Raw genomic sequence first — 12,288 nt, 5'->3', positions numbered from 1 at the left:
TTAAGTGTAAAAATACCCTGACCTCTTGCATTCTCTTGACACGTGGAGGCTGAAGTTGTTGATACACAGAAGCCGAGGGGTGCGACATTAAATGGATGGCTGAATATATCACTTTGAAGTCATCAGAGGAGGAACCCACCTTGCAATGCCGAAGTTAATCTGCGCGCTGGACACCTCATCATTGAAGTCTGGTTTGGGGGCTACTGAGGGAGTCCTAGACTAAGGGGTCCTCGGGCGTCCGGCCTGTTAGCCATGGGCTGGACTGATGGGCTGTGAAGATACAAGGACCGAAGACTCTACCTGTGTCCGGATGGGACTCTCCTTGGCGTGGAAGACAAGCTTGGCATCCATGATATGAAGATTCATGTCTGTGTAACCGAACTTATGTAACCCTAGATCTCTCCGGTGTCTATAAACCGGAGGGCTTAGTCCGCAGAGGCAACATATACAATCATCATCATAGTCATACAGAATATACTTCTAGGGTTTTAGCCATTACGATCTCGTGGTAGATCAACTCTATACTCATATTCATCAAGATCAATCTAGCAGGAAGTAGGGTGTTACCTCCATAGAGAGGGTCCAAACCTGGGAAAACATCGTGTCCCCCGTCTCCTGTTACCATCACCCTTAGACGCACAGTTCAGGACCCCCTACTCGAGATCCGCCGGTTTTGACACCGACAATGAGCAATATGGCAGCAAAGCTCAAGCCCATGGATGCGGATCTAGAGATCAAACAGAAGCTCCTGGTCCACTTGGTCATGGCTTCACTGGCAAAGGAGATTGAAACTTTTGTTGTAGACTACAATATGTCACCTGGACATGGGACAATGAAAAGACAATAGCAATGTGTGTCCAAGAAGAGGACAGACTCAAAGCCTCACATGGTGGTTCACTCAACTATGTGAAGGATCACAAGAAAAAGAATTACAATCAAAACAGCAAAAGTTCCCCTTCAAAGCCACAAGGAAAAGCTCCCTATCAGCATCAACGCCACCAATAGCCTTTCCCAGTGGACAAAGACACTTGTCTCCACTGTAAGAAGACCAGGCATTACAAGAAAGACTGCCCTGATTGGCTGAAGTCAATCATGGCAAAAAGAGGTAAAAACAAAGTTTCCTATGTAAATGAATCCTTGTATACACAGTTTTCAAAATCCACTTGGTGGATTGACTCAGGAGCAACTGTTCATGTTGCAAATTCTTTACAGGGATTCCATTCGACGTGGATTACGCAAAGAAGTGAAAGACACATTGAAGTGGCAAACGGAGTTGAAGCAGAAGTTGAAGTTGTTGGTGATATCTCATTGGAGTTAGCTGATGGATTCAATCTTCTACTTAGAGATGTTTTATTTTTTCCGTCATGTCATAGAAACTTAATTAGTGTTTCTTGTTTGGACAAAGATAATTATGAATGTTATTTTGGACATGGCAAGTGTGCCATATGGTTAAAAAATGCTTATGTGGGTGATGCTTTACTACACAATGAGCTTTATTTGTTATAACTTTGTGAAAAAGTTTATTCTGTATACAATGTGAAAGAACATGTTTCCGCGTCGAATAAAGAACAAAATAAAAGAAAGAGAACATTCGACTCATGGAAATTATGGCACTGTCGCTTGGGCCATATTTCCAAGGGGAGAACAGAAAGATTAGTCAAAAGTGAAATTCTTCCTCCGTTAGAATTCTCAGACTTAGAACAATGCATAGATTGCATTAAAGGAAAGTATATAAAACAACAAAAAAAGGTGCAATCCATAGCACAGGCACACTAGAAATCATTCACACTGACATTTGTGGGCCATTTCCGGTGAAAAGTGTGGATGGATATGACTCGTTCATAACATTTACAGATGACTACTCTCGCTATGGATATATTTATCCAATCAAAGAAAGATCTGAAGCGTTGGATAAATTTAAAATATTCAAAGCTGAAGTTGAAAATCAGCATGATAAAAGAATAAAGATAATAAGATCCGACCATGGGGGATAGTACTACGGTCGGCACACTCCATATGGCCAAGTCCCTGGACCTTTTGCAAAGTTCTTGCAGGAGACTGGCATAGTAGCCAAGTATTCAATGCCGGGCGAGCCTCAGCAAAATGGAGTAGCTGAAAGGCGCAACCGTACACTTATGGATATGGTGTGCAGCATGATGAGTTACTCCACCTTTCCATTGGGATTATGGATGGGGGCGCTTAAAAACGCCATTCACATTCTCAACAGAGTACCAAGAAAGTTGGTGCCCAAAACACCGTACGAGCTATTGACGAGAAGAGTGCCCTCCCTACAACACTTCAGGGTGTGGGGGTGCCCTGCTGAGGCCAAAATGTTTAATCCAAACATTGCAAAGCTAGATCCCAAAATAGTGAGTTGCCACTTCATTGGCTATCCAGACAGATCAAAGAGTTTTCGTTTCTACTGTCCAGACAGATATACAAAGTTTATAGAAACAAGACACGCAGTCTTCTTAAAGGACGAAATGATGAGGGGGAGCTTGGTAGCTCGGAAAATTGATTTTGAGGATAAGAGGGTGCATGCACCTAATCCGATGATTCAGGAGCCATTTTTCTCACTACCAGTTGCAACTCCACCCATGACAACTATGGGGGCACACCCAAAATCTGTCCATCAGGAGCCGACTGAACCCGTTGTTGAGCATGAAAGGGAGGTGTAGCAGCAAATTATAGAAGAAGTGCTAGAAGTTGAGGCACAGAATGTGCTAGAAACTGAGGCCCTTAGAAGGTCTACAAGACACAAAAAGTTAGCTATTTCTACTGATTATAAAGTTTATAACATGGAATAGTTCATACAGAAAAAGATCCCACCTCGAAGTGGATGAAGGCAATGGAAGACGAGATGAAATCGATGAGTTCCAAAGATGTTTGGGACTTTGAGAAAATTCCTAAAGGAGCCAAAAAAATAGGCTGCAAATGGGTCTACAAACCTAAGTATGACTCCAAAGGGAATGTAGAAAAGTATAAAGCAAGACTTGTGGCAAAAGGATTTATAGAAAGAGAAGGGATAGATTACAATGAGATATTTTCTCCAGTCTCATGTAAGGAATCCTTCAGAATCATAATGGCATTAGTTGCCCATTTTGATTTAGAGTTACATCAAATGGATGTAAAGACATCATTTCTCAACGGGGATTTGAAAGAAAATGTCTACATGAAACAACCCAAGGGTTTTACCATGGAAGGCAAGGAAAATATGGGATGCCACCTCAAGAAATCCATTTATGGATTAAAGCAAGCCTCTAGGCAGTGGTATTTAAAGATTAATCAAACGATTAAAAGTTTTGGATTTAAGGAAAATATTGAGGATAACTGTATTTATGCAAAGTTTAAAAATGGGAGATATATTTTTCTAATCTTGTATGTGGATGATATCCTGCTTGCTAGCAGTGATGTTAGTCTACTACAAGAAACAAAGAAGTTCTTATCCTCAAATTTTGACATAACAGATCTTGGTGAAGCATCATATGTTTTGGGCATAGAAATTCACCGAGATAGGAACAATGGAGTTTTAGGACTATTGCTGAAAGCATATTTAGAAAAGGTTCTTAAAAAGTATAATATGCATGCGAGTAAAGCCACACCTGCTCCTATAGTCAAGGACGATAGTTTTGGTAAATTCCAATGTCCCAAGAACCAGTACGAGATCGATCAAATGAAAGCAGTACCATATGCTTCGACTGTTGGCAGCTTACAGTATGCACAAGTGTGCACTCGCCCTGGCTTAGCTTTTATAACCGGGGTACTCGGTAGATATCAAGAGATTCTAGGCATAGAGCACTAGAAGGTGGTAAAGAAAGCATCGCGTTATGCGCAAGGCATGAAGGACTACATGCTAATATATAGGAGAAGTGATTCCCTAGAGATAAAAGGGTATTCAGACGCAGATTTTACGAGGGACAGAGATGATAGAAAATCCACGTGAGGATACGTATTCACCCTCGCTGGGGGAGCTATTTCGTGGAAAAGCTCCAAACAGATCGTTGGCTCGATGGAAATGTGCCGCGGCTCCTTGCTCCGGATGTCTTCGAGCTCTGCTCCCGCAAAACGTCTCTGTCCATGATGCAGTCTCCAACAACAAATGAATGCTGGGCCTCCATTTGATTTCCGGGATTACGCAACTCTGACAGTTTGCTGACCTCTGGACTCGGTGCAACAGGTAACCCTGGATCCACTAGCTTCTGACTCCATCTCCTAGGTCTGGAACAGCTCCAAGTCCTACTCCGCGTCCTCTGTGTACCAATGTCAGTTCGTTGGCTCTGTCTCTCCATTTCAGTTTGATAAGATGTGGGCAATAAAGGTGGAAGCCAGGTTCAAATTTTTCATGTGGCTTTGGCTACAGGGTGTATCCTCACAGGAAATAACCTGGCTGTCCATGGAATACCTCATGATGACATGTGCAGCCTTTGTGGCCAGGAGGATGAGACGCCCACCCATCTTGGAATTGATGTACACACGACGAATAGTATGCACGACCGTCAGACGATGGTCCATCAAGGGATGTGATACCTTTTGTTGCTATACATGGACGGCTTGATTGGCTTGTCGTCCCAAAATCATCTGCATGCTATCGTCTGCGTAGCAGTGCTCACCCATCTCATCCTAGCTTGCCCGTTTGCTCGTACAATATGGACTATGGTGGGGAATGACCTGGGCATGCCCATTCTTGCAACTAACCCTCAGATTGCTGTGTCTATTAAGCATTGGTGGGATGACTTGACTTCGTGTCTTCAAGGAACGGCTAAGAAGGCGGCCATCTACACAGCTTAGAACATCTGGAAGGAATGGAACATGCGTGTGTTCGAGCAGCATTTGCTTTCTATCCTCCATCTCATCAATCAAGACATCTCTCTTCCTTCTATCTGCTCATTGGCTTTCTGATATAGAGAACTCACCGGAACCTGTGCCAGACTGATCCTTTTATTTTCTTGGTGCGGGTCACCCTAACCCCACACCGTGTACCGTAACATTTGTATTTTTTTCTCCTTATTATTATATTATAAGGTAGCCCAACTGCCGGTTCCTAACAAAAGGAATTTCCACGTTCCTCTATATAGTATATCCGGATATCTTCTACCTCGCCAGTGCCAGTGCCACCTCCAGAACATTTATGAAGTCAAGAAGAAGCAGACCGTGGTGCTGTACCGTGGCGCCGGTGTCGGTCATGTTGGCCCCATGACAGAGCTCACCAACGTCTTTCTCAAGAATGGCTACGACGTCACCGTGGTGCTCGTCAAGCCGCCCTTTAAGTTGCCAGTCTCCGGCGCAACCACCATCGAGCGCATTGCTTCCTCCAATCCGTCCATCTCCTTCCATGTCCTCCTATCCAGGGGCGAATCTACTGTATAGGCTTTAACAGGCTTGAGCCTGCCCTCCAACCGGATCAATTAGGCTTTACTGCTCATGGTACAGGGCTTAACCCAGTAAATCGACTGCATTTTGGCCCATCTCAGTGCCTCTCGCTTGTTTGAGCCTGCCCTACAATTAAGTTCTAGATTCGCTACTGCTCCTATCCATCCATGCTCCAGGCTTTGCCGCCTCCGTAAAGCACCCTTTCTTACTCATTCTCTAGCTCTTGCACGATTGTAATGAGCAGATCGAAGCATTCCTCCGAGCCATCGAACGGAAAAGATTGCACTCTGTTCTCCTCGACATGTTCTGCATTGATGCCACCAACATTTGCATGAATCTCAGCGTCCTGGTCTACACGTTCTTCGCATGGAGCGCCTCGTGCCTGTCAGCCCTAACCCAGCTCCCGACACTGATTGCTGGCAGGCAGACTGGCTTGAAGGAACTCGGGGACACACCACTCAATTTCGTCGATGTTCCGCCGATGCTAGTGTCTCATCTCATCAAGGAACTGCTGGAGCACCCCAAAGATGAGATGTGCAAGGCAATGATGAACATTTGGAAGCTCAACACAGAGACGCTGAACACGTTCGAGTTGTTGGAGAGTCGTGCGGTGTAGTCTCCCAGGGGCCCACTCTGTGTTCCCAAAAGGATACTGCTTCTGATCTAGAACGAATGCCTCGAGTGGCTCGATGCACAGCCAGACCGCGGCATTGTGTTCCTCTATTTCGGGAGCATGGGCGTGCTCTCGGCGGATTAGCTCAAGAAGATAGCTGTTGGCTTGGAGAGGTCAGGGCAGCAATTCCTATGATCCATGCACATGCCTGCGGGAAGCGAAAACCCAATACTTGGAAGTGCGCCCCGAGCCGGAACTTGACGCACTTCTGCCTCAAGGTTTCTTAGAGCGGACCAATGGCTAGGGCCTGGTCGTCAAGTCGTGGGTGCCGCAGATGGACGTGCTCGGCCATCGGGCCACTGGCACATTTGTCACGCACTGCGGATGGAACTCGGCGCTGGAGGCCATTGTGGCTGGGATGCCCATGTTGTGTCTGTCGTTGGACTGAGCAAAAGATGAACAAGTTGTCTATGACAGAGGACATAGGCGTCGCTCTGGAGCTGGAGGGATACATGACAGGTTTTGTCAAAGCAGACGATGTGGAGGCCAAGGTGCGGCTGGTGATTGAGGGCGAGGAAGGGAGGCAACTCAGGGCCCGGGTGGCTGCTCGCAGGGAAGATGATGTGGCGGCCCTGCAAGAAGGGGGCTCGTCGTGGGCGGCATTTTACCAGTTTCTGTTGGATGTGGATAATCTTGGAAAACAGCTCGGCGAATGACGCACTAGTATGTACATTTATGTTGCCAACATGTTGCTAGTCCAAGCCGCCCTTTTCTACATTTTAGTTGCATGGTCAATAATTAACTTAACTTACCAATATCTACCACCTTCTTAATAATTCGTCTGTCTAAGTGCCAAGTACCGTGGTTACCTCATGTTTTTTCTTTCTAGTAATAATGGATGGACTATCCATAGTAAATTAAAGTGTATGAGGAATACCAAATCTACGAATAATGTGCTCAATTATGAATTGAATTCACATGGGTCATGTTCTTGAGAGGTACTGTTTCAGACCAAATGGTGAACTAATCGGTAGGCATTAACCAAACGGAGCTGCTAAAAATCAGTCGACTGAGACTGTCTCAGTCGACGCCTCAACCTTTGGATCGTTTTTGCTTCAAGATTTGCGCAGTACAGTGTCCTTGACTCAATTCGGCCTATTAAAGCGTGAGTCTGGCCTGTTTTCCTGTTCGTTTTGTTGTTTGGTCTCGACTCCTTTCGTTGGGCTATTAAAGCATGGCAGGGGCAGGGCCGCAGGGGGTTTTATCATGGGCTGGGCTGGTGTTCGGCACTTTTCTCGTTGTTTGCTTTTTATCCTTTTTCTTTCTTTTGTAAACTTTTACAATTGAAGAGAGAGAAGGGGAAGCTGTCACCATTACTGTCCGTGAATTAGGGAGGGGAAGGGGTCCTGTCACATACACTCCTGTCTTCATACTCCCTTTGTAGTATGGGTGTTTTTCCTTGTGTGCAAGTGGCCATCCTTTTTAATTGAAAAAGTCTGCTTTTTTGTTGTTGCCTAATCTATGTGTTTATTCCACTTCTATTTTTATTTCTTTCTTCATAATTTTATGTATCTACTAAAAATATCATCAACAATTGCTTCTTTATTCTTGTTTTTGATTTTAACTTTTCTTTATTGTCTAGTTGCACTATCTTTTTCAATGTGCAACGTGAGTTAAACAAATTTCCAGTAAGTCATTATTTTCATTTTGTAGTATTTTGTGATGTATTTTTTTAATATTTTAGCGCACCAGCTGCACATTTCTAGTGGCACGATTGCCGCAATTATTTTCCTTTTCCTTTTTGTTTTTTGGTCGTTGTTTTGGGCCTTTTTGAAGGCCGCATTTATTTACATTTACCATGCCGGTCTTCTACTTAATCATTAGTTACTGTATTATTCATTTTTTAACATGTATGTATGGGAGGAGTTAATGTGTGGTGTGTGTTATTCAACATGTATGTATGGGAGGAGTTAAAAAAACATAAGGTAACTTAGCCGCCTTTTCCCATTTTTTCATTTTTTGATCCTTGTGTTTCTTATTAATTTCTGTCACGATACCACCCTCTTTTTATTAACTTTTGTTTGGCGTGTGTTAAAAAAATAGGTTGGGCCATGCAATGGAAGGGGTTGTTTACATGACGGGAGAAGCAGGGGGAGGCGGTTGCATGTCCAACACTAGGATTTTGCAACTGCAAGTATCGCCCTAGACGGCAATTACACGACTCCCTCCCGACTACAGCTCCCTCTCGACTGCAGCTAGCTTGTGTTTTTGTTGGAGGGCAGAGAAAGAGGGAAGGACAGTTGCAAGTCCAACACTAGGCTTGCAATTGCAAGTTTCGCATGGTAATTGCATGCCTACACACCCTACTGCAGCCGACCTTTTGTTTTCTTGGTGGGTGACGGGAAGGGGGTAGTTGCATGTCCGACACTAGGGTTGCAACTACAAGTGTCGCCTAGACTGCAACCGCATGCCTACACACGCAACTGCAACCGACACTTTTTTGGGTCGTTGGGGGACAAGAAAGGAGGGAGGGTAGTTGCATGGCCAACACTAGGCTTGCAATTGCAAGTGTTGTACTCTACTGCAATTGCATGCCTACACACCCGATTGCAACTGATCTTTTGCTTTGTCGATGGTCGGTGGGAGATGGGGGAAGTAGCTGCATGTCTATCATTAAGCATGCAACTGCAAGTGTCGTCTTATCAGCAATTGCATGTCGACACACCCGACTGCAAGTGATGTTTTGTTTTGTCGGTGGGCAGAGCGAGAGGGGCACGGCTATTGCATGCCCGACACTAGGCTTGCAACTGAAAGTGTCATCCTTGACTACAATTGCATGTCACCCACTCGACTTCAATTGGCCTTGTGTTTTTGTCGGAGCCTGGAGGGAGAGTGGGGGGCAGTTGCATGCCCGATAGTAGGCTTGCAACTACAAGTGTCGCCCTCGACCGCAATTGCATGTCTCCCTCCCGACTGCAAATGGCCTTCTGTTTTTTTGGAGGGCGGAGGGAGAGGGGAGGGAAGTTGCAAGTTTGACACTAGGCTTGCAACTATAAGTGTCACACTCGGCCGGCTGTAACTGCATGCCTACACACCCAATCGCAACTTACGTTGTTGCTCTGTTGGTGGGCGGCGGGAGATATGCTAGTTGCATGTTTGACACTAGGGTTGCAACTACAAGTGTGGCCCTCAAATGCAATTACATGGCTACACGCCCAACCGCAACCAACCTTTTTTTGGTCGGTGGGCGGCAGGAAAGGGGGAGGGTAGTTGCATGCCCGACACTAAGCTTGCAACTGCAAGTGTCGCCATCAGCTGCAATTGCATGCCTACACACTTGATTGCAACTGATCTTTTGCTTTGTCGATGGTCGGTGGGACATGCCGGGGGTGGGGGGAGGGTGTTGCATGTATGGCACTAAGCATGCAACTACAAGTGTTGCCATGTCTACAATTGCATGTCGACACACCCGACTGGAACTGATGCTTTCTTTTGTTGGTGGCAGCGGGAGAGGGGGGTAGTTGCCTGCCCGACAATAGGCTTGGAACTGCAAATGTCGTCCTTGACTGCAATTGTATCTCTCCCTCCCGACTGCTACTTCCCTTGTGTTTCTGTTGGAGGCCGATGAGAGAGGAGGGGGCAGTTGCATGCTCGACACTAGGCTTGCAAATGCAAGCGTGGCCCTCGACTGCAACTGCATGCCTCCCTTCCGACTGCAACTATAAGGGGTAAAAATCCCTACACTTATATTATTTTAGCAAGTCACTAGTAGAAAATAGGGCTTTGGTCCAGGCCGGGTCAGCCCATTAGTCCCGGTTCAGTCCAGAACCAGGACCAATGTGGGCATTGGTCCCGGTTCGTGAGCCCAGGGGGCCGGCCGGGCCACGTGGGACATTGGTTCCGGTTCATCTGGACCTTCTGGTCCCTGTTGGTGGGATGAAGCGGGACCAATGGGCTTCGCTCCTGGCCCACCACCATGGGACCAATGAGGTGCCTATATATACCCCTCGCTCGCGAGCAGAGCACCCCAATGCTCTGTTTTTCTCTGGCCGAGGGGAATAGGGCTTGGTGGTGCTCTAGCTCACCTCCTATGCACACAAGGTGTTCAATGGAATGCCCGAGCCACACTACTTAAGCTTTCTCCTCTCCAAGCTCGACCTCCAAGCTCCATTTTCCATAATATTTGTCTAGGTTTAGCGGTCCGTCACGCCCCGTCCCCGTCTTCACCGCCGTCGATCACCCGTGCCGAGCTCATCGCCGGCACCACCGTGGTGAGCCTATTGTTCTTATCTTCTTTCTGAAAGGAAAAATATTCTTACTTGTATGTTTACATAGATACTTGTATTATTTTCTTACTTTTATTATTGCATCTTATATAGTGCGATGGTTTTGGTACCCGCCCCCGTCGGCCCTCGTCCTGTCTATGATTCGGATGTGGTATATATATATTATCTTTATAACTATTGGTTCATTTATTGTCCTTGAGAGGCTAGTCATGATAAAGCCGCCCAGCCGAAGGGTTTGGCCTGGGGCCAGTGCTCCTCCAGAGGTAATATTGTCCTTGAGAACAAGGCGAGCCATCGATCCTATCTTCGACGTCATAGTGGAACTCTCAATGAAAGCACCAATGTCGGTGTCAAAACCGGCGGATCTCGGGTAGGGGGTCCCGAACTGTGCGTCTAAGGATGATGGTAACACGAGATGGGGGACACGATGTTTACCCAGGTTCGGGCCCTCTCTATGGACTTAACACCCTACTTTCTGCTTGATTTATCTTGATGAATATGAGTATTACAAGAGTTGATCTACCATGAGATCGTAATGGCTAAAACCCTATAAGTCTAGCATGTATGACTATGATGATGATTGTATATGTTGCCTCTACGGACTAAGCCCTCCGGTTTATATAGGCACCGGAGGGATTTAGGGTTACATAAGGTCGGTTACAGAGAAAGGAATCTTCATATCGTGGATGCCAAGCTTGCCTTCCACGCCAAGGAGAGTCCCACAGGCCGGACGCCTGAGGACCCCTTGGTTCAGGACTCCCTCACTCATCGTGAGGATGTGCTCTCTTATTCCATGACTACCACCTGTGTAGTTTTCTGTCACCAATTGTTGTAAAACCTTTGTGGCATATATCTTTGAAGAGCCAATGAAATGGCTCTTTATCTTTGTCAGCAACTCCCCAACGGTAGTGCACTCTGCAATTGAGTCCACAATGGCGTTCTCAATTGTATTCTTTATAAGTGCCATGCACTTTTTGTTTGCATTGGCCCACTTTTGGTTTTCTATGGAGTATAACATCTCCAAAGGAGCATAATCCCCCATCTTTTTATCCCACGCAGCATCATCATTAGTGGTCTCTCTTACTGGCTCTGTAGGTTTGATCGGCTGTGGAGTGTCCACAACCCAGTCCAGCTCAGCACCGACAAATGCCAGTTCTACTTTCTTCCTCCACTCAGTGTAGTTGTCACCTCTGAGTGTCGGAACATCTTTAAGGCAACTCATCAAGTCAAAGCCTCCTGAAATCACAATTTAAGTGAAATCAGTATAACAATCATATGCATTAATGTAACGTTGGTCAAATTGAACATACAATTGTCTATGCAATTAAATCTATATTACCGTAGGGCAACATATTAGAAATAAATGCACCTTAAATTCCAATAATAAAACATGATCATGTTATTAACAATGTTGGTCATAAAAATAACATAATCATATTCATTTTAATAATTACTTTTAACATGCTCTTAAAACTTATTTATATGTAAGCTTTTATTTCCTTTGTAAAAGAGCACTGTGAATTATTTACGCAGCGGAAAAAACATGAATAAAAAATTCATGAACTTTTTACTCTTTACATGAAATTTTCTTTGACCGAATAAAAAAATCATGAACTTTTTTATTTTTCTTTATAAAAATTCATGAACATTCCTTTTCTGAAAATTTTCTATTCTCTCAAAAGACAAACAAAATAGCGGTAACATAGCCTAGCGCGGGCGGCTAAGCTGCGGCTTCGGCCCAGCGTGCGGCCGTGGCCTCGGCCTAGTCGGCTCCCACTTTCGGCCCTTTGGCCCAGTCTGGCGCTAGGGTTTGAACCGTGGCCGTCGTTCTGAATCCAACGGTTGCCCTTGCTTTTCACCGGATCAAAAACGATCGATGCGGTGGGGGCGAGGGGAACCATAGTCATTTCCTTCCCCCGTGCGTCGCTCGCCTCGTTCTCTCTCCCGTAGGCGGCAACCTCGGCCACCAGCGTGGCTAAGTTCGGCCTCCGGACACCGGCAGGGGGGCGCGACGGGGCG

General features: G+C 45.7%; 1 pseudogene; it reads left to right on the top strand.

The window, feature by feature from the left end:
- The first annotated feature begins 5,103 nt into the window (after positions 1-5,103).
- Positions 5,104-6,699, top strand: LOC125529146 (annotated as a pseudogene).
- Positions 6,700-12,288: the final 5,589 nt, after the last annotated feature.

The sequence above is a fragment of the Triticum urartu genome, unplaced genomic scaffold (assembly GCF_003073215.2).
Source record: "Triticum urartu cultivar G1812 unplaced genomic scaffold, Tu2.1 TuUngrouped_contig_5376, whole genome shotgun sequence".
Lineage (NCBI taxonomy): Eukaryota > Viridiplantae > Streptophyta > Magnoliopsida > Poales > Poaceae > Triticum > Triticum urartu.
Note: the sequence above shows the minus strand (reverse complement) of the source record. Positions and strands in the feature narration are given on the sequence as shown.